The following is a 22,346-nucleotide window of genomic DNA, read 5'->3' as shown; positions in this document are numbered from 1 at the left end:
CAGGACCACCTTCCACTGTCGCAGCTTGCTCAGAGCCACATCCAGCCTGGCCTTGGACACTTCCAGGAATGGGGCAGCCACAGCTGCTCTGGGCAACCTGTGCCAGGGCCTCCCCAGGAACAATTTCTTCCATACATCTCACCTAATTTCCCTCTCTTTCAGTTTGAAATTCCCATAGTTTTCAGTCTGAATTCCCATAGTTCTGTGGCAGTGCCAGAGGCGGCTCTAAGGTAAGCCTACACCACTTTGGCCAGCTGGCCACACTGCACAGAATGGATGTGGAACCAAATTCTACTTCAGGAGGTGAGGATACTTAAGTTCTCTATTCAGCTAATTTTAGGGAAACTGTTACAAACTTCATACTTTCTAAACTACTAATTCTCTAAAAGTTTTGTTGAAACTCACCTAAACTCTAAAACTCACTGGGAGAAGTGAGAAGTGCAGATTTGAACGTCATAATAAATAAACTTCCCCTTTGAAGGTTTATAAAGATCACGTATCACATTCATAGAAAGACCCAGCAAAGAGCTCTTCAGGAAAAACATGATTCTCTGCCAAAATACTGACAGCAATTAACAGAAGTCACAGCCAGCAATGCCAATAGAAAATAGATATTAGGTCAAATTAAATATGGCAAGCGGGGTGAAAAAAAGTTTTCATTTTCCTGCTCCTGCCTTCTTTCTCTGTGGCAACAATTTTTAAACCAGCACAACTTTCAATGTATTAACTCCCCCCTGTATTTTCAGACTACTTTCAGCATCTACATTTTGCACTTTCTGAGACAGAGCCTTTCACTGCTGGCCATGCAGTCACAGGCTTTCATCTCAGCTCTAATGGCTACATCTTCCTCCTCACTGCACCCTCAGCAATCCCATTGTGTCCATCTGCCCAGCACAATGATGTCAGCACAGAATTCTGGAGTCAGCAGACTTGCCAAATGCAGGCAGGGCAAAGCAGCTCTCCCCTTTCTTCACTTGATCCACTGATTTTCAGGAAGTCCTTCCACACTGATCTCTGCCCTTCTTATTCACTTGCTCAGTTTACCCAGTGAACGCTTCATGACTCACTCGCCAGTCACCTCAGACATGCACATGGAAGTGCAACTCACCAAGCTACTGGTTAAATCTCTTTATCCTCCTTCACTCCATTCTTTAACTGCACAGCACCTACCAAATCACAATGCAAATCACAATCAGGCTCTGCAGGTGAGACCCTACTGCTTTTCAGTCTGACTGAGCTTACTCTATTCACCTCTACAGCTTGGGCAGGGTGCACCTTCTCTTTGGGGGTTCTGCTGCCTTTCAGAGAGGCCAAGACAAGCACAGTTTTGCTTTAAAGAGCTCCTGAATAGCACCCAGAAGATGGGCAACATAATCAAGACCTTCTGGAAGTGCACTCACCCCCTCCAGAAGGAATTGTATCATTATTCCTCCTATCATGGTGGGTCTTCACCATTTTTTCTGAACTTGTGAGATGTCTGGGGTGCCAGACACTGGTACTGAAGAGCACAGAATTATTAACATTGGAAAAGATCTCCAAGATCATTGAGTCCAACCTTTGACCAATCACCACCTTCTGAACTAGGTGCCACATCCAATTTTCATTATAGATCTCCAGAGATGGTGACTCTGCCACCTCCCTGGGCAGTCCCTTCCAATGCCTAACCACCCTAATCACCCATGAAGAAATTCTTCCTGAAGCCTCCCTGACATAGAGCCCAAGTTAAACAAAACAGCATCTCAGCACTGCTGCATGAATTGTTGTGATGAACTCTCTGGGTTATCATCACACTGCTTATGAAGGACAAAGCCCAGCTTGCATTTCTCTTTGGAAGCAGAAAAAAAAAGCCCCAAACCAAAAACAAGAGATCTGATTAGGACATTTTTCATTTCCCCTGGTCTTTCTTATTTGAAAACAGCCCAGCGACTGTGGATTCTGTTTCTCCACAGAAACAGAGGAGAGGCTGTGCAGTCTGGAGAGCCACTGGTAGCACTGAGCAAGTTAACAGACAGGGTTAAGGATTTAGAACTGTGTGAGGGAGCTTAACAAAAACAGCCTGGCCGGTTTTCTTTCAAGTAAAAAGTGGTTGCTGGGATTTCTAATCTTTACTGATATGCAGCTATGGAAATGTACAATACCGGGTAACATCAGGAGGCCAGAATGGCTTATTAAGCACAGTTACCTAGCAAGCAATCTAAATACTAGAAAGAACTCAAGGGGAACTGCCCACACAAAGTTTGTGCTAATCATAAGACAGTAAGCAAATAAACATTTAAAACTGTGCAAAATTTAAAGCACTAACAATATGTTTTAAATCATAAAAACATCCAAAACATAACATTATATTAAAATCCAACTACATGAGTCTCCTCAGACCTAGAAAAAGTTGTATGAAAGAAACCCTAAATTATTCATTATAAAATTCTTATTTATAAAAGTACAAAGCCAGACTTAGAGAGTGAGGTAAGCCAGACATTCACATTTCTCTTCCTATTTAGTTATGAATGACTTGAATATTAACTTGCAGGTATTTGTAAGATTTTTGCAATTTGACAAATGAGATACATTACACTTTGTTTAGCTGCTATTTTTTCTTCCTCACTCCAAGATATCAAATACTAAACCATGTTTCCTTAACAAATACAATTCAAAACTTTATTTCTTTAAAGCCCAGAAATTCTCATATTTAAACATTGTGCAACTGTCCTTTGTAGGAAGCAGTCTACAGAACTGCCAAACCTACATGGAACAAAGAGAAGAGATTGTATCAGAATGACATGCCTCCAAAAAGCTGAGTTTCTTTCCTGCCAGACAGAGAAATGACTAATATGCATTGCAATTAGTGCAAAAAACAATACTATCTTTGCAGTTCCAGGCTGGGAAAAACTACAGTTTGATGTTTACACAGCAGTAAATAAAGTGGGAAAACTTTTGAATTGGGTAATGAGCACATTTTTCCTCTCAAATGTTTAATGACAGTGAATCATTAAACACCCATGAGGTGAGATCTTCCACATTTTGCTACTACAAATATAAGAATATTGCAGAATTCCCTAGTGATTGATAAATTAATAAAACACAAACTAAGTTATTTTAACTTTAGAGTCCACAGGAATTGCATAATTCTGTTTTTTCCACTGTTCTACAGCAAGTAAGAAGATGCAAACCTTGCCAAAGCTTAATAAATTAATGAATAAAAAGGAGGAAATGGTTTGCCTGCAGCAGCCAAGGCTTGAATGCAGCAACCTATGTCTCAAGAATCAAATATTTTTGAAGCAGAAAAGCCAGGGACTACCATCTCTTCATCTAAGTGGCATTTCCACACACCATCCCCCCCCTTGCCATTTATTATCAATACTTCTCTCCTTTCCAGACGCCCTGTCTCCACTTACATTCCGTTTCCAGTTTGCCCTCAGCTGGCAAACACAAGATGAATCCCAACTCTGAAAAACCACTGGAAGAAAATTTTTTTCCCCCAACTATTGCACCACTGTATTTCTTCATAAACACTTTCAAAGTATTCAACTTGAAATGCATTTCAAATACGAGAAGCATTGCTGCTCCAAATACAAAGAAACCATTCAAATGTGGATGTAAGATCCGATTTTCATGTAAGGACAGATTTACACAGGACTATAAAGTAAAGGAAAAGAAGCCTTAAATGAGGAAGCAAGAAGCTGCACATAATAAAAATATGACCAAGTGAGGAAGAGGAAAGAAATGGATGCACATGCCATGGTATCTTCAATTTCAGCTGCCCCACCCGTCTGAACAAGTGCAACACAGACAGCAAGGAAACAAGAAGCACTTTGTGTAGTGTGCAGCTCTGGAGTGAGGAAGAGAGACAAGAGATAAAAAGTATCTCTTGCAATGCAAGGGATGCAGCAAAACTCAAGGATCCCAGTGAGACCACTGTCAAAGAAATCTTGGTTTTTTTTCCTGCAGTGACTCAGTGCCCAGGCAGAAGGAGAAAGGTGTGCACCCAGCAAAGCTGAGACAGGCAGGAGACACAATGAGAACCTGAGAGGCAATGCTTTTCCCTTGAAATTATTCCTCACCTCAACCAGAGCTCACCAGCACGTCAGAGCAAAACTCTCCCTGAGCCAGAGATCCTCACAGGGAACACCCAGGAACTTCTCCCACCTATTAATGCCTTTTAGTGGATACCAATGGAAGGTGAAGGGCAGGAAATCAGGAGCTCCAGGAATGGAGCATTTTCTGATTCATGAGCTGGGGCACTCAGATGAAAAGGGAATTGCACTCTGCTTCTATGGTTCTGGAAGGGAGCACACAGGTTTTTTTGCCCAGCCAGAAGAAGTATCAAAGGGATCTAAATCATGACAAACACAGGTCACAAAACAGCTGGCAGATACTAATCACATCTCAGTGCTCACAAACCAACAAAGTCTGGTTTTGTCACTTATCCAAAATCCCAGAAAATGCAGTATCACTATGCAGAAAAACATGAAGTGGCATCCCATGAGTGAAAGCCTCTGAAGTGGGTCTCAAAACAATTTTTGTCAACTGTATTTAAGACTTTGTGCGAGTTAATTCAATTTAAAGCATTGTTAGACCTACTCTGAACTTCAAAGAAAAAGTTATGTCTATTTTTGTCTCCTTTTCATGTTTAAAGTTTAAGTATTGAAAGAAAAGTATTTCACTAAGTTAATCCTCTGATTTGCTGTCCACTTGTGCTACCAGAGTGAATAAATTCTGTTCCTTTTTTCATTATTCTATTTATTGATTAACACTGACTAAAAGTGAATTGATTTTTTTTTTTTTTTCCTCTCCTTAAAAGTAAAAAATCTATTATTACTCCATGATTTCAGCTGGGGAAAAAGAAGTTTTAATAAAACACATACTACAGACTGACCCAAACAGACAGCAAAATAAAGTCACGTAACAACAACAAATTACATTAGTGATGCTTGAGGCAAAAAAAACAAACTGGTTTGTTCAAAACAAGTGAAGGTAAATAAGTAACTCTCCCTGTATGAGGATGGGCAGGCACCATCCTGATGAATTTCCAGCAGGCAAATACCTTCTGCTCTCATACAATAAAATCATTCAGAGACAGTAACTCACATGACTTGTTTCAAAGTGACAAATAAAGGAGTGACACTAAAGTCACCTGGCAGCCAGCCACAAACTCGCTCCACTGAAAGGAATTTATTCAAATAGAGTCAACAACAAATTCTTAAATATTTTAACCTGGCAGAAGAAAACCTGGCTCAACACCACTACATTCCAAGCTTCCTGGAGCTTCAGGTTAACATACATATGTATATATGCTCTGGCTAAGTGTCACCTGGGAAAAATAAGGCAGCAGTGTCTGTCTAAATTCTGTGTGCTGCTTCAGCAGGACTGTCCCCATGGCTGGTACCAGACCCACAGAAACCATCACACCCCTTTAGCAAGATGATGTTGTTGGCTGAAGGTAGTAATTAATGCTCTGGAAATATTTGCTTTAGAAACAATCCACTGATGTGCATTAAAGAGACACATAAGGTGCCTAGAATGTGGGGCTGAAAGTACTTTAATGAATAACCCAAAACACTTCTCAAATATGAGGCAACTTATGGCAATTCTGAAGCCAGACTCTAGCAACACAGCATTTTGGGTGCTGTACATATGGACAGATGCATCCACACACATGTACCACCCTTCAGCAAAGCTCCTCTTCACCACAGAGAGTGCATTTTATATATGTGCATTGATATTTCTACTAGTTCTACACTGTATTAAGGATAATGGAAGTATCCATCCTATGCTGCTTTCCTTCAGCTTTTCCTGTAGTAAGATAAAGCTGTTGTACCTTTATCCTTATCTGTACCTCTGATACACAGAGCATGTGACAAGCTATCATTGTGGCAAATGAACAAAGCATTTTAATTCATTTAGCTCTGTTGGTGCCTCAGCTGCTTCAGTTATCAACAGAATACTGCTATAAATGCTGCATTTGCAATAGAAGGAGTGGTAAAATGGCAATATACACACAGAAATGAAAAAGGTGTGTGATTGCTATGGAAGTCTATCACAGAGAAGCTGATGTGTGCACAAAAGGCAAATCAGTGTTAAACAATGCCTGTAAATGGTGACAAGCAAGAGAAGAAGCTGCATTCTCAGTATTTCTCACTTGCTTCACCAGCCTCATCATGAAACAGGGGACTGAAAAAATCAAACCAATACGAAAAATAAACCAACGCGTAATCTGAAAGTATATGTTTTAGTCTAAGTTCTGATATTTTTCCTGTATCAAGGATTCATCATGTCAGGAAAAACACTACCTGCTACTATTTACTTTTCCTGACAACTTTTTTTGGTTTTTGGCAATGTTTGAGTGGCTAAGCTGGGGACAACTCCTTACAGTGAGCCACGGAATCATTAAGGTTGAAAAAGATCTCCGATATCATGGAGTCCAAACTTTGACCAAACACCATCTTGTCACCCAAACCAAAGAAGAAGCACCAGTTATTGCTTGAGCACCTGCAAGGATGGTGACTGCTCCTTCCTGAGGAGCCCATTCCTTGACAAGCCTTTTGGTGAAGATATTCCTTCTCAAGTGAAGATCTGCTGCCCAGGATCATCTGACAAGCAGAGGAGCCAAGGACAAAAGCTTCCTCTCATTCCACACTCCCCAGTGACAAGTTAGCTGTGGGCCTCCCTCTTATACAGCAGGAAGATGCATATCCATGGAGATGATACCATTCAGGAGACAGAAATTCTGCAGGGCCATGGCAGGTCTGCCCAGAACACAACTGTTTAGAGAAAACATTGTATAGAGCAGGGGGACTGGGATCTTGCACAGATTTCTAGTCACAGGAAGAAAGGGGGAATGATGAACTTACGAAGTTGTCCCATCCCTGGAAGTGTTCAGGGCCATGTTGGATAGGGCTCTGAGCAACCTGGGATAGCAGAAGGTGTCCCTGCTCATAGCTGTGGGGTGGAAGGAGATCATCTTTAAGGTCCCTTCCATCCCAGGCCATTCTGTAATTCTTTAGGCATGAGAGTTTTCAGAATGCTCTATGTGCAAGTACTTTCAGAAGGAAGCAGGCAAACTCTCTCTTGGAGGGTTTTGGTGCTGAATTCTTACCTGCAGATGAAGACAGAGGTCTGCTTATGCTCGACTTGCTGCTCCAAGCATCAGCGTATAATCTGCTTACAAGGGCAGTTTCTAGAAGGAAAAAAGGAGGAATATTGCTATACATAAGTGAAACAACCTTCTTGAGGATTAACTCCTATTCCCCCTCCTTCCTTTAATGTTTTGGAAGAACACAAATGTTCACCTGGCACCTATAGATCTACAACTGCCTGGTATACACAAGCAGTATTCTATTTTTCAAAAGTCAGTTCAAAAGAGAAGTGGAATACTGCTCTTAATTTGCTGGTTCTTATACCTGATGTGACATGTTCCTGCTATAAATAATTAAATGTGGTAAACAACATTTCAACAGCTTTCCAGAACATTAGAAAAAAAAACCCAAAATCCCCTAAACACTGTATTAGGTAGTCACAAGCATCTACCACTGGTAAATTGTAAATATAGGAGATTGTGAAATAATCTTCTTTCCCAATTTTCTTTTTAAGGAAAATAATCCTCAGACTGGAGCGCTTCCAGATGTAAAACCCTCCAAGTGCTCTGGAGCTGCACACCCTGACTCCCTCACAGCAGTGAATCACGAGCAATGCATGCACAAACAGCCAAACAAACTGGGCAAAAGGTAACAAATCCCAAACTGCTGATTAAGACTAATAATCAGCTTGGAAGGGATGCATACTACAACAATGTTTAACAGCATCATTGTGACAGACATTGCCTAATATTATGGCACAGCCAAGGAGAACATGCGAGATGTGGTTATTTTTAAGACTTCACAACCAAAGATTTTCTGGATAATATTTTAAAGGAACATATATTTTTTGTGTAACTCTACATGGCAACTTTATAGAGTGCAGCAGGGAAAAACAGCTCTACATCAGAAAAACTTTCCACTGGTATTTCAGCATCTCTTCTACTACTCTTGTCAGACAATGAATTTTGCCCAGACAAAATGTTTGTCTCCTAACATCATTCCAATGGATAGATGTAAGAAGTACCAACTCCAGCATAAGAACATCATAAGAGTTCAGAAAAACAACAAAAACCTATAAAATATCTGGAAAGAAGGGAGGTCTGTAAAATACTGGACCATGCACATGATGCATCAAAGCCCTATAGGAGTAATTGCTTCTCTCACTACAGCCTAAAACTCCACAATAGCACATTCAGGAGCTCCAAAAGTCTCAGGCACACATAATTTTCACCATGACTAACTGAATATGCAGCTTTCATCCATAAACCAGTATTAATTAAATTCCTGGTTTGCCAGAATATGTTTTTGTGATGTTTTGTGCTTTCCACTCTGCAGACCCACTAACATTTACTAACGGTTCACATAGGCCTTTTACTCTAGACCTGAAATGAACAGAATAATTTTTGGTGAGTTTATGTCTCTCAGCTGAGAAGCTGTAATTTAACAGAAGGAAGATATGCTTGTTAAATCTCTATAATGTATTTGATTGCAGTTCCATTAGAGAACATTCCTTTAAGTTCTCCACTCAGGTTTATTCACCACATAGTACTAAGTAGGGTCAAACAGTCATAGAAAATGCAGAACATTCATCTAACCCACCACATCAGGTTAAATCACCAGTGCTTGAACCCCAGTTACTTACCAATCCCCACTTACACATGTTAGATTAGGAAAATAAATCTGGTTTTAGGATACAGATGGTGAATTAGTTAATCCAGAGGCACAGATGCTTGAATTTTGCTGGGGGAGGGAGAGAAGAGAGAAATAATCTCATCCTAAACTATGAAAACTCAGCTTTGAGATGCTAAAAGTTATCTTTATCTACTGCAAACTGATCAACTGCCAATACACAGACAGTAAACATTTCAATTACTATTGTTTGTTAATTACTCCAGGACACTTCATACAAAAGGCAAAGAATAGTGGATTCTGAACCTGAGAATGGAGTGGCCGTGGTGCTGATCTACAGCAGCAGGGACCGAAACTTCCACTTCAACAGAGCTCCATTATCTGCAGCTCTACTGAAACCCTAAAGCTCTTCTCAGACCACTCTGCAAACTGAGTGGGAAGGAGGTAAGGATAAGAGCCACATTCTGTCCTTAGGGACCCCTATTAAACCAGATTCCCAACATCAGCCACTTCCTCTTTGTTTTCCTCAAGCCATATGGCTTCCTGACAAAATCTGTACAAACAATAAATCCATTAATCAAGCCACTGCTGGAGGAAAAGGCGCTTTTTTCCCCCCTTCTCTTCATCAATCCAGACATTTTAATGGAGATGTTTTATGTATTTTATTTCATGAAAGTCCCAAGGCAAATACTAAAGTGGTCTTTGTTCTCACACTGCAACCCCAGTTCCAGTTTGTACTTGTAGAAGGAGATCCTCACAGAAAATGCAAAGATATACAGGAATAGAGACAAATCAGTCAAACCAACAAGAAAGTAGTCCAGCCTAATAGAAACTTAGAAAGGATACAAGATAAATTGCTGCCTAAATTTGCTGGCATACTGTCTCAAAAAACCAAAAGTTACAAAGAAAACATAATTAACAGAAGTAGGTAAAATAAGAGACATTAAAAGTCTATTCCCGCAAGGCTCTGAGGAGATGCAAATGCCACAAGTAGCTCAGAGGAAGAGCTTCTTTTAAGAGATACCACAAAAAAGGACTTCCCCAGAGGTCAGGTTTCTTTTTAAGGTGAATGGTAAGATGACCAACCTGCTATACAATCCATCTGTTTTGGCACCTCCACACTGGTGAAACGGTGCTGGTGACAATGTGCATCTCAGATCAGGAGGAAATACACACTGCACATGCAGGGAACTCAGTGGGAGGGTGGAAATACAGAGAGCAGTAAGATTTCTACCTCCTGTGGGTGGGAAACTCCCTTTCCAGCAGGTGGAAAGATCTACTCCTCTGAAAGAAGGGAGAAGAACACTAAACCCAAACCTAACCAGGCTCATTCTTTCACCAAACTAAACATACACTTGAGGGACTGCTGTAAATGCAAACTGCCTGTTTTGATGATCTGTTCCCATGGAGGCTTTTCCCAAAACTTCTTTGACTGAACTTTTATTAGTCAATAGTCTGCAGTGCAAGAGGAGGATTGGGAAGAACCAGAAATAACTTTCCAACTCAGGTGGTCCCTTTCAGTCACATACTTCTAAAGCAACTGTGACCCTTCCACTCACATGGAAGGGAAACAAGATTGGCATGGTAACAAATCTTTTTACCTTAAATCATGTTTTATTTTCTTCACAGGTGGTCTACAGCTTACTGAATGATCAAAACTGTTCCTCAATTCATGTGAACAAAAACAACCCTCTGTTTAAATGAAGTTCAGGAAACACAAAGCAGTTTATCATACTGACAAAGACCTTACAGAGAAAGAGCATTAAAAAAGGTGTGAAGTTCACTTTTCAAAACTTGGAGTGTTTCTTTTGGGGGGCTAGCGGGGGAAGGTGGTGTTTGAGGTTTTTTTAAATATAGGAAAACAGCATTCTTGATTAAAAGCAGGAAATCTTTGAAATTACATCCCTGTCTGTTGAATTAAGTAACAATTGGCCACAAGGAAGAAAAAAACATACAGAAAGAATAGCTTAGAAAGTTTGAGTCCTTATCTCCACAGAGACACATCTGTAATGTTAACAAGGTCAGAACATTTCAGTCAGTTCTTGTGGGTAATGGGAGATGCAAGATGTTAGCTTCTGTTCCTATCAAGGCAAGGACAACTCTGAAAGACTGCAGGTATCAGCTGGAGCCTACACCACTATGAATTACTAGCCTTGAGGCCACAGCCTAGAAAGAAACAGTATCATATCCAAAGTACAGATGGATTTGTGAATGCCTGGAGGTAGTGATGAAAGGTGTGTTTGTTTTGGACAGGGTGGTGAGGAGGATGGGGTGCTGCCAGCTAGGGAGGCCTTTTACCACATCTGGGGCAGATGGTCCCAATTATCTTCTCATCACTGGCAATCAGAAGTCATCCTTCAGCAGCTATATAATAACCGATGTAAAAATAAACTTGGGATTGGTGTTTGGCTTCTAGCAAGAAGAGAGCTTGCCTGTCACAAGTCAGTAAGTGCAGGCAGCATCCTGGCCTGGAGTCTCATTTACAAGCCTGTGGTATGGAGCTCTGCAGGTGCCAGATGTGTCTTTGTATCAGGTGCGAAAACAGAATACAGAAATGCTGACAAGAAAATGTAGCGACACACCAGTGAGGAGGAGAAGGCAGTTCTCCCTCCTGCCAGCTCACTCTTCTGTCCTTTCTGACCCTACTCATAATGAACAGCAGGTGCTCCCAAATTAACAGGATCTGATCACCCTGCTTTGGCTACTGCTCTTACCTGTGGGGACAAAACTGATCCAAACTGGAAGCAAGACATGTTACTAGGAGAATATAAAGAACACCAAGCTCTTCATGTCTTCACTGACATGAAGAGTCAGTGCAGCCATTTATTCATGTCCTCACTTGACTGTTGAAGGTGGCCAGTCATAACAAGATGAAAAAAAAATTTATTGCCTCTCTTCCCTGAGCAACCCACCACCTGAAAAAGAATTGAGAGGACCTGTCCAGCCCAGACTTCACTGCACCATTAAGTCCCACACCCTGTGTTAGCAGAGGCAACACCATTTACATCCCAGAAAAGAAGGTGCTTCTTTGTTACTGCTCTGTTATTTAGCTCTTCTCAGGAAGAGAAGAAAAAATGCTTATCTTCAAATTCAGCCTTAAACTACTCCTTATTTCTTATTTGTTCAAAACACTGTATCCCAGTTTAAGCTCTGTGGTGTTGAAAAGCAAGTGCTACAAAAAAACATGACACATGAACCAAGAAGAGTGAAATTAAAACCATAAAGCAGCTTGTTATAAAAGGAAAAGTCTTGACTGAGATCTCCAGAGTTCTGCCTGTCATTTGTCTCCTTGCAAATACGTGAAGGGCATTTGCTTTCCAGGAACAAGAGGACTGAATTAATTTAATACATTTCCAAGCCTTTAGAGTTCCAGTTGTTGAGAAAAGAGAAAGAAGAAAAACACTTGAAGTAATTTATTTTCTTTTTGTTTAAATGACACAGCTAGGGGAGCCCTGGCACATGAGCTCAGAGGACATGAGAGCAGAATACTCACAGGTAGAGCACGTTGCTTTCTCTTCCTCCGAACTAACACTTTGTTTTGCAACCCCTGTGATTAAAGCCCATGGAACCATTACTCCAGGATGAAAAGGGGGTCTTATACAGCAGGGAACCATCACAGCTCACCCACAGACTCACCTGCACGTCCTACTCTAGTCCTTTATCCCCACAGCTACGCCTGGAAAACACCAGAGGAATTGCACAGGAACCAGGAGCTTCTCTTTTTCTCAGCTAGAAGACTTCATTTTTTTCAACACAGGAGGCACTGAGGTTTCACACTCACTGACAGGAGGTTTTCCTCTGCTTCCTTCAGCAGCCCTGGAAGCACAATGGTTCCAACAAGCTGCTGATCAGAGGACTCCCTCCCAAAACACTGCTCTGGCCACACCACTGTGGTTCCAAGCAGTCTGGCTCACTTCACAAGGTAATTATTCAACAGAACAACACAGAAAGTCATGGCAAGAATTTGCTTTGTTGCTGAAAACTTCTTTTTCACTCACAGTCAACCCAAGTCTGCCCTTTGATTTAAAGAGAGCAGCTTCCTCACTTTACATTCCTGCCTCACCTGCACAATTTCACACTTGACTACTAATTCTTCAAACACAGCAAACTCCTGCCATACCTACCTATGACTACGTGTTTTTTGCACTGGTTCTCAAAAAAGCAGGTATGAGTAAGCATATTTAAAGAAAAAGAGCAAGAGACTAATACAGTCAAGCAGCATTTAGCAGAAATCAGGATTAGGCCTGGTTATTCACACACCCACTGACCTGTTCGGGTTGGAGGTTGGCTCTTGTTATTAATACTAGTTAATACTATTAATTAATAGAGCTACAGGAAGCCATTTTAAAGGAACAATTCAAGTTAAAACATGTATGTCATTAAGCATGCACATCTCTGAAAAAGTATAGTTGGGCAAGTCATCCAGGTATTTAGGTAACATAGAAGGGGTAGCACATAAAAATAGAAGTACAATGACGTGGCATTTGCTTTCATTTCTTTCCTTGAGGGTAAGTCTATTTGACAGTAACTGAAAAAAACACAGTGGAATAAGAGTCTGGTTTATTTCCATTTGTGTAGTTAAAACCATGTAGAGCTAATGAAAAATGATCCAAAATCTCCCTTTCCAGAGGAGCTGTGGCTGCTCCATCCCTGGAAGTGTCCAAGGCCAGGCTGGATGGGGCTCTGAGAAACCTGGGATAGTGGAAGGTGTCCCTCCCTATGGCAGGGGGTTGGAACAACATGAGCTTTAAAGTCCCTTCAGATTTTATGATTCCTTTACCACTGAGCAGGTGTCCCTGCCACACTATGCTGGTGGCAAAGCAGTGGCTCACCATGCAGCCTGTGACTGCAGTACAACCAGAAACCATCAGCCCCTCCAGTTTGCTCACAGTTGATATTGCAATTGCTAAGTAAACAATGCTCCACTTTCTAGGTACTGCCAGACAATTTCCATTTCCACATCATAATAAGAATCTATAGTCAATTTTTGAGAGCCTGTTCTATTTTTGAAAATAATGAAAGACTGCTGCTATCTTTGCAAGTGAAAGCCCTTCTTTTCTACTTCTCTGGGTTGTTTACACAGCATCCCTTTGTGTGATGATTTGGCCTGGTTTTGTATGAGCACCAAGGTAGGCTAGTTTGCAGAGCCCACATCAGGAGCATATATAATTGAGATATCATAAAATCATTAATAATTAAGATATCAGGATTAAACAGTCACTGTTTGTAAATTCAAACTGGTTCAGTTTAGAATTAACCCAAGCCAGCAAAAATACCCAGTGTCAAGTCAGTCTTGTCTGTAACATCAGCAGTATATTCGACATCACTCTGGATTTCCAAATAACCCTTTCAATACAAGACAGCTCTTGCCTAAACCAGAGATTTTCCAGAGGGTTTAAAAGTTAACTTCAATTACTCTTTTCTTGGCAAGGAGTCATAAGCCACTGCTAACAACCCCGATTCCAGACTTCTTAGAATTGCACAGGACAAAGCAAAGCAGTTAAGACAGTGCTCTCAGCAGCAAAACCTGGCAGGCCACAGAAATCCAGCCCCTGTTCCAAAGGTCTGCAGTGCTGTCTTTTGTGACTGCCACCACGCAGGCAAGTGCACTGCTGCAGCCTTCCATTTGATTTCACAAACTCATCTTTTGCCTGTTTCCAAAGCACACAGCTCCATGGAAAGCAGGAAATTCTGAACTGTACCATTCTTCCTGCCTGCTCCATTTCTACCTGGCCCACATGGAACCCCCCCAGTTCTGAATGAACTGGGGCAGGAATCAAATCCACATTTGTAAGAGCCAGAAGCTCACAAAGGGTCCAGCAATATATATATATGCATGAGCCAATGAAACCACTGCTGAGAGGATCAAAGGAGCCAGTGAATTCCTCCCTGGACATGCCAGTGGATCATCCACAAGGAAAGGACATCACCAGGACAAATCACTTTCACTCATGAGACCCCCACCTCACCTTGGTACACAAGGCAAAGTTGAAGTGCTCAAGGGCCAAAGAGACTTCATATTCATCATCAATACATTAAGAGATCTTTACATGAGATGATGTCTTGAAAAAAACTTCATTAATGTATGTAAAATATGGAAAATTGGACAACAACATGTCATTTTCTTGTTTATCTTGAACCCACAAAGTAACTCTATTTCAGTATAAGAATAATACAGTAGGTTTGTTAAGCAATAATTTCTTCCAGGTAACTTGTGCCTGCAAATAGCTTCCATCTAATGAACTTCAATATCTTTAACTGAAAGCACACACTGGCTAATAAGAGGTAAAATAGTGAAGTGTGCAGCTGTTACGTGTTTCATGGCTGTAAAAAACAGTCACAGATGGCACCTGCAGAGAGCAAAGCCAGGCCTGAAAGCCTGCAGATTTCCAGCTTCCTCCACGAGCATTTGTCCTTGGGGAAGATGACTACTCTCCATCAGTCCTTCATCCAACGCCTCTGTCCTGTGCCACTGTGTTCCCCTCCCAGAGTGTGTGAGGAAATATTATGGGGATTATAATACACCATTTCTTAGTTACTAACCAAATAAATAAACATCTTACAGCAGCTACTGCTGTTATATAATCACAGATTTCTTTTCATGTGGAGCTTTAATCTCTCACTTCATCATGTAGTCACAAGATGCCAAACTTCCTTTTTCTTTCCTTGCAATTACCCGTGAGTCAATGGAAGACAAACACGAAGCTGATTTTTGCTGGATTTACTGCACTCTGTCCAAGGAAATTTAATCAACCCTCTGTACAACAAATTCCAAGTACACTTGGACCTCACACAGGTGCAAGTGTAAGGCAAATGTGAGAGAGAGAAAAGTTAATTTCATTATTGCAATCCACTGCCTCCTCCCCAAACAGTAGGAAGAAAAGCCACGGCATTTGTCTCTCTTGAGACTTTAACTTAGGAGAAACCCTGCAGAAAGTGATCAAGGCACAGCAGTTTCAGAACTAATTACAATCTCTAGTTGGACACTTACTGGTAGTTAATTAGCACTTGGGAGATAAAAGGGCCAAAACATCATCAGCTACCAGGAAATGCAGTTTATGCATTAAAGTCTCTGAAATTTATTTATTTATTTGATAGTATAAAGGTACATAAGTTCTTGATTCATCTGCTACAAAACTTCATTTTTGTCATTGGCAACACAACTCAACACTTAAGAAGTCACTAATAACCAAGAAAAAAGCAACACTTTACTGTCCTGTTCTATGACTCAGTTCATGGCACAGGCTGATGCTGTCACTGTTAAAATCCAGCTCCTCACATCTCACACCAATGGGGTTGCTAAAGGTAAATAATTAATTCTAATGTAAACATTAAACCCAAGTCTTCTTATACAAACATGACCCCTCCCTATCAGTCAGTACTTGAACTCTCTGAAAGATTTTTGGGGGTGAGATGCAAGGTATGGAATGGGAGACAAGGAAAAGCTGCTTTAATAGATGACCGCTCAAGTCTACTAGGTCAAATAAAAAAAGGAAAGTAACCACATAAGGGCTTGTCACAACCAAGAAGATAATGGGCTGGTTAAAAAATATAGCAAAGTGAAAACAAACATAATAAAGCTTAGTGGCATCCCTGCCTGTGGCCTGCTGTAGACCAAGATGATTTTTAAGCTCCTTCCAACCCAAATCAGTCTGTGATTCTAGATAACCAGACTCTCCAAGTACTGGAACAGTGGAATGAGAGAAAATCTTCATATCCCCAAAGCTTTTTCTTCACAAGCTCTTCAAAGCAGGAAATACTTTATTTTTTAAATTTTCCTAATTGACTAATGAAGTCCTCACATTAACCCCAGAGTCAGACCGAGGCAGAAGACAACACTTTTATTCAAAGGCTCTTCCCTACAGTTGAACAACCAGTAGCTTATTTACTTTTTTTTGTTTGCTTGGTTTTGTTAGGGGACTGTCAGACTCATTACCCAAAATTATGTGCCCAACTTAAGCCTGAAGAAATGGAAAAATTTCTTCAGGGTTCAAAAGCGGGACTGAGATCTGCTGCCATCAGCAGAAAAAACAGGAAAAGAATCAAGATCAAGAAAAGCAGCAATAAAGTCCATTGCATCTGTTACACTCTTTTCACACTTCTGTGGCACTGTCTCTCTTTTGATTGAGGGCAGTGGTCAGCAAACCCCACCAAATTCCCTTTGGAAAGGTCCCATGCAGTGTAACACCATGTGGGAGTTCCAAACTTGTGCAGCCCAAAGCCAAAGAGCTGCAAACACATTAGAGCAACCTCTGCCAGGGCCTCACCACCCTCACAGGGAACAATTTCTGCTTCATATCCAATCTAAACCTGCTCTCTGTCACTGTGAAGCCATTTCCCCTTGTCCTGTCACTGCAGACCCTTGTCAAGAGTCTCCATCTTTCCTGTGGGTTCCCTTCAGGCACTGCAAGGCCACAGTGAGCTCATCCCAAAGCCTTCTCTTCCCCAGGCTGAACAATCCCAATTGTTCCCTCAGCCTTTCCTCCCAGCAGAGCTGCTCCATCCCTCTGCTGCCCTTGGTGTCCCTGCTGTGGCCTGGCTGCAGCAGCTCCCTGTCCTTCCTGTGCTGGGATTTGGAGGCAATTTTAGTTAACACTGTCTCAGATCCCATCCAAATTACACCAGTTCTGATGAGCTCTCACACTTTCAATTTCCAGAATTTCAGTAAAAACCAAGAAACAGCTAATTAAAGCCTTAGTTAGGATAGCTTCCTCCCCTGGGGCAAATGGATTCCACCTACACACAAAACTTACAAAACAGTCAATAGCAAAGTGTAAATATTGCCTGAAACTAACACTCAACGATCAATGAAACTGCAAATATAACAAAGAGGCCAAATAGAATATTTTAACCTTCTTTGAAAATGACCAAGTCTAACAATGTTAAAAGGCTTTTGGAGGCTAAGAAATGCACAGCTTGTTTCTATAAAAAGTCTAATGCAAACTCATTTAAAACTACTCTCTTGCTACTACATCCAAACAGCAGGTGGGTACACAACAACACTGGACAGCTGAGACACAGAAACAACCAAACTGTAGGCACAAGACCTGCATAAGTGACCAAACTCCATCACAAACCAACAGGATAGCACTACCTCTCTGAATAGTATTTAATGAAAACATCTGCTTTTCTTCTTAATGATTCATACATCTTAATGCAAGTGGTGAAATCACCTGAACAAAAAGCCCAGCTCTTGGGAGTACTTAACCCATGCCAGGATAGCTGGGAGCTGAACAAGAAAATCCTCACTAAGTTTTCTGTAGTTACTCAAGACACATGCAGACCATGAATTTGCCTGGTTTGTTCATCCCTTTGCTAATTCCTACAAGGACACAAGACAATTCCACCTCCAAAGAAACCAGCACAAACCAGTAATTACCTCAAAGAGCCTCAATGATGCCCTTAAGCAGGCAAATATTTCCTTATGGAAATGCCATATAGGCACCTAAAATTCCACTGGGCAGAATCTAATATCACTAGAAGGTCTGCATTTGTATTCCTTCTTTGTTTGCTTTCCTGTTGCACCATTGGGTGCCATCTGCAAAGCTTATTCTTTAAATTAGTGCTTTGTGAAAAAAACCACAAAGAACACTCAGTTATTAATCATAATCCTTAAGTATTATGTTAAGAACACACCAACTCAGTTGACTTAGCATAGTTATGCATTAGAACTATCGAAAGCTTTAAAGGACATTTACATAGTTTCTCAGATTAGCCAAATACTAAGTGAAAAATCCTACTTCATGGTGGGAAAATGGGCCAGTTCTCAGTACATTAACAACATCTTAATTTTTTGAGTTAAAAGCCACATTCAAGCATTTTTACTAGACATTGCTGTTTATAATAACTGGACAACATCTGAGTTCAGGCAATCTCTTCAGCTGGAAGAGACACATCTATAACAATGAAAATTTTATTCACTTTATAAAAAAGTATCAACCTACAGCATTCCTTGTAACATAATACACTAGTTGCACACAATATTTAATTCAGCTGCAGTGACTGAGAATCCTCTTTGCTGACAGAAGCTCTAAAAATAATTCATTTTTCACCTGATCAATTATAGCTAAATAATTCCATACTGTAGACTGTTCCTCTGCCACAGCACCAACTCCCTGCATTGAGACTCCTCTCCATTTCCAGTATCAGAGTTTCCAACAGAAACTACTTTTAACTAGGTAACCTCTGGATTTCCATAAACAAAACAGTGTTCTACAAACTGGTTATGAGGGCCTAATTTTGACTTGCCCTTTGTATGCCCTGTACTAAAGAAAACACAGGGCAATGGGATAACAGTGCCATGCAGAAGCACTTTAACTTTAATAGGTCACCAAAAAGACCTATTTTGCTCACAAAATCTACCAGTTTAGGTTAGTACTACTTTCCTTTACCAAATTTCTTTCAGGAGCACTGTAGCTCCTTGTTCTTTGTGTTGGTTCAGGTCTGCGAGGCACCAAGGAAGAGATGTAGAGGCCAAGTAAGCAGTTTCCAAATAATGTTGTATGTACATGATCATCACAGGAAAGCTAGTAATTCTGGCAAAAGGACTACAACAATGTGGTTGGCAAAGCGTTCAATCAGATTTTTCAAACATTCATGGGAGGCATTCAGAAACAAAGGGGAAAAAACCAACATGAAACAAAGCAAGGCAAGACTTTCACAGCTGTGCTACACAGGAATCAAACGTGACTCACTCACAGCTTATCTCAGCCTCCTATCAGCATTTTCAGAAGCAAGCCTTCCCTGACCACAAGCAACAGCCTGTTAGAACTGATACAAACATCTAATAGCTGACCCACACACACCAAAAAAAACCCAAAAAACCCCCAAAATAACCAAAACCTAAACACAGCCACACCATGAACCAAACCTCAAAAAGATTTGACACAACATGAGGAGAATGTGCTACTTCAGGAGTCAAGATCTCCTCACTCCACTGTGCTGGTGACAGAAACTCTGTTCTTCAGGCATTCAGGAAAATGGGAGAGCCACTAATGGCCAGAGCAGGAGTTCAGCAGGACAAAAAAAAAACCACATTATACAACCTGAAACAACTTTGCAACTGATGGAAAGAGGCTTTGGAAATCCAGATGTTCAGCAGAACAGCCCTGGAGTGCCACGTTCCTTCTCTGCAGAAGGCAAGAGCAGAGTGTAACGCTACTTTTTTTGTTTCAGAAGATGAATGAAAGTTTAATTAGCCCAGATCTTCAGAGGAGGGAGCTAAATTTTTTAAAGCCATGTCCAACTGTGATGAGAATTAGGAGTAACAAGAGTTATCTATATTTGATGTGTAGCAGAGGAACAAAATTATCAAACACGACCAACATTAATAGAACCAGACACTCTTGTTATTAATTTTTCTCAATTACATTTTAGAAAGGACATTCCTTTTTTATTATTTGTAAATAGAAATCATACTTCTCAACTATTTATTCCAGTCATTTTTGTCCTTCTTGCCCTTGAGATTAATTTGATGTAGAAAAGCACATAGTTTGCATGAGACATAATACCCCATATGAGAACAATTGCTAGATTTTACTAAGTGACCTGGCATCACCATGAAATTATTTCTTTGCTACATAAAATATTTTTAAGATGGATTTAATATAGGACAAAAATATTGGTTCAGTCACCTCCAAAAGAACTCATAATAAAAAAGGAGTGTATACAGGTAAGTATGCTGTTATGAAACTCTTAATAAATAAGTTTTGGAAATGCATTAAAATCGGAATCAGCATTTTCTTCACAGTTTGCCATTAACAGACAAATAATTATTTTATTTCTGCCAGTGTAGGAAGCTAGTAACAATCCAACTGAAAAGTTATTCCATTTCAAGCTTGTTTCCTACCCAAAATTAAGTGGAGTTGGTTTACATTACTTGACAAATGCAGTAAAGGCAAGACACCTGGCACTTGAATACAAGAGTGTTTCATACACTGGATATTATTGCATAGCTGAAACAAAAATATAATTTAAATGTAATAGTATTTACCATGGCAGAGTCCTATGTCCTAGAAAAGCCCTTGCCCACAGCAGCAGCTTCAGCATAGATCAAGTCTGAGGTGTAAAGCCCCACAGGGAAACCTGAAGGGTTAAACACACCCAGACCATCATTTCCCCACACAAATGATCATTGTCATTGCACCATTTAGAACTGGATGTTCATTCACCAAAACAAAGCTGTGTATTTGGAAAATAAACATCCCCTGTGCATTTTTCTATCCAAAAAGAAGCAAAAATTAGACTGAACAGAGAGTTCAGGAAGTTCTTCCTAAGTATAAAGCAGAACAGGTGGTGCTCTAAAGTTACAGCAATAATGCACAGCTACAAAAAGCCTCACCCAAAACCAACCCAAAAGCCTGAAAAACATGAGAGGAGTGCCTGTGGTACACTGCATCAAAGAATTAGAGTGGTTTGAGTTGGAACAGACCCTAAAATCATCTTCTCACAACCCATTCCACTACCCCAGGTTGCTCCAAGCCCCATCCAGCCTGGCCTTGGACACTGCCAGGGATGGGGCAGCCACAGCTTCTCTGGGCAACCTGTGCCAGGGCCTCACCACCCTCACAGGGAAAAGTTTCTTCCTAAAATCTGCTCACCATCATTCAGACTATTGTAGCTGTTGCTGCTGTCGGAAGAGGAAGATCAAATCTTTTATCTCCATTTGCAGCAGGAAGAAGTAATCCACGTGCAATCCAGTTCAGTGCTACAACAGATGCATATCCAAGTACAGGACCAGCATGTCTGCACCACGTAAAAGCAGAGACCAAACACCCCAAAAGGCAAGTTCCAATGCAGTTACAGAAGGGAATATCCCATTTTTATACTCCATATGAATGAAAACAACAGACTAAGCAGTGGCTTGACACCACTGTTAAGCTCTAAGAATGTTTCACGTTAAAAACAAAGTAGGACACAATATCTCAAATAGCTGTTTAGGCTCCAAAAGGAATTATCACTTGGAGCATAGAGGCTGATTCTGTTCAGCCAACCACATTAATTAAATACATACTGCCTAAAATAAACTTGGAACTATGCACAGTGTACATACTATGATAAAGAGGTGCAGGGGAAATCCATCAGTTTAAGACATGTGCTCATAAACCAACCATAATTACTATTCTAAGGACTTCGGAATTGACTTCTTATGCATATTAGTTGAAAGGCCAAAAGCTATTTTTATAGCATGGTTTATGGTCTACATAAACCTTAGAAATATAAGATTAAGAGCTAAGTCACAAGGCAAAACCAGTTTTCCAACCCAAGGCGGTGTTGTCATCAGCAAGGGGAGCTCTTCATCTCCTCCAAGCCAAGAGTCAGAATTTACCATCTTCTTCTGGAAGCAAATGTAACTGCAGATCTGCCCCTACCAATATCCCCGTGGGCTGGAGAGGGATGAGTGAGGTGCTTTTGTCTGCTTTTGCTCACAGCACAGTACATGAAGCCCTCACACAAAGTAAAACCAGTTACACTCAAGTACAAGCCCGTACCTGTTTTATGGCTAGAATGGCCAAACATCTGTGACCCAGAGCATCCTGAGTGCTTCCCTTTTCACTCAGCTGTGTTACAACACAACACTATGACATGCTGTTGGTTTTTTCCATCCTTAAACAATGATTCTGGGGAAAACACAGATCTTCCGAG

At 40.7% G+C, this 22,346-nt stretch overlaps 1 protein-coding gene across 6 annotated transcripts in view; it reads right to left on the bottom strand.

Moving 5' to 3' along the window:
• The window catches only part of RASSF8 (Ras association domain family member 8), a 73,014-nt gene that overhangs the window by 29,774 nt on the left and 20,894 nt on the right, over window positions 1-22,346 (bottom strand). For 4 of the 6 annotated variants that reach the window (XM_086885003.1, XM_086885004.1, XM_086885006.1 and 1 more), the window contains one exon: window positions 7,094-7,174. The exons of 1 other annotated variant lie outside the window; for it this stretch is intronic. The gene's annotated coding sequence lies outside the window, so the exon portion shown is untranslated. Of the gene's footprint in view, window positions 1-7,093; window positions 7,175-12,338; window positions 12,564-22,346 lie in introns of those variants that run through there. One more of the 6 variants, XM_086885007.1, reaches the window with a different exon arrangement.

This window comes from Cyanistes caeruleus, chromosome 4, assembly GCF_971803275.1.
Source record: "Cyanistes caeruleus chromosome 4, bCyaCae1.hap1.1, whole genome shotgun sequence".
Classification (NCBI taxonomy): Eukaryota; Metazoa; Chordata; class Aves; order Passeriformes; family Paridae; genus Cyanistes; species Cyanistes caeruleus.
This window is presented reverse-complemented; position numbering and strand designations above follow the sequence as displayed.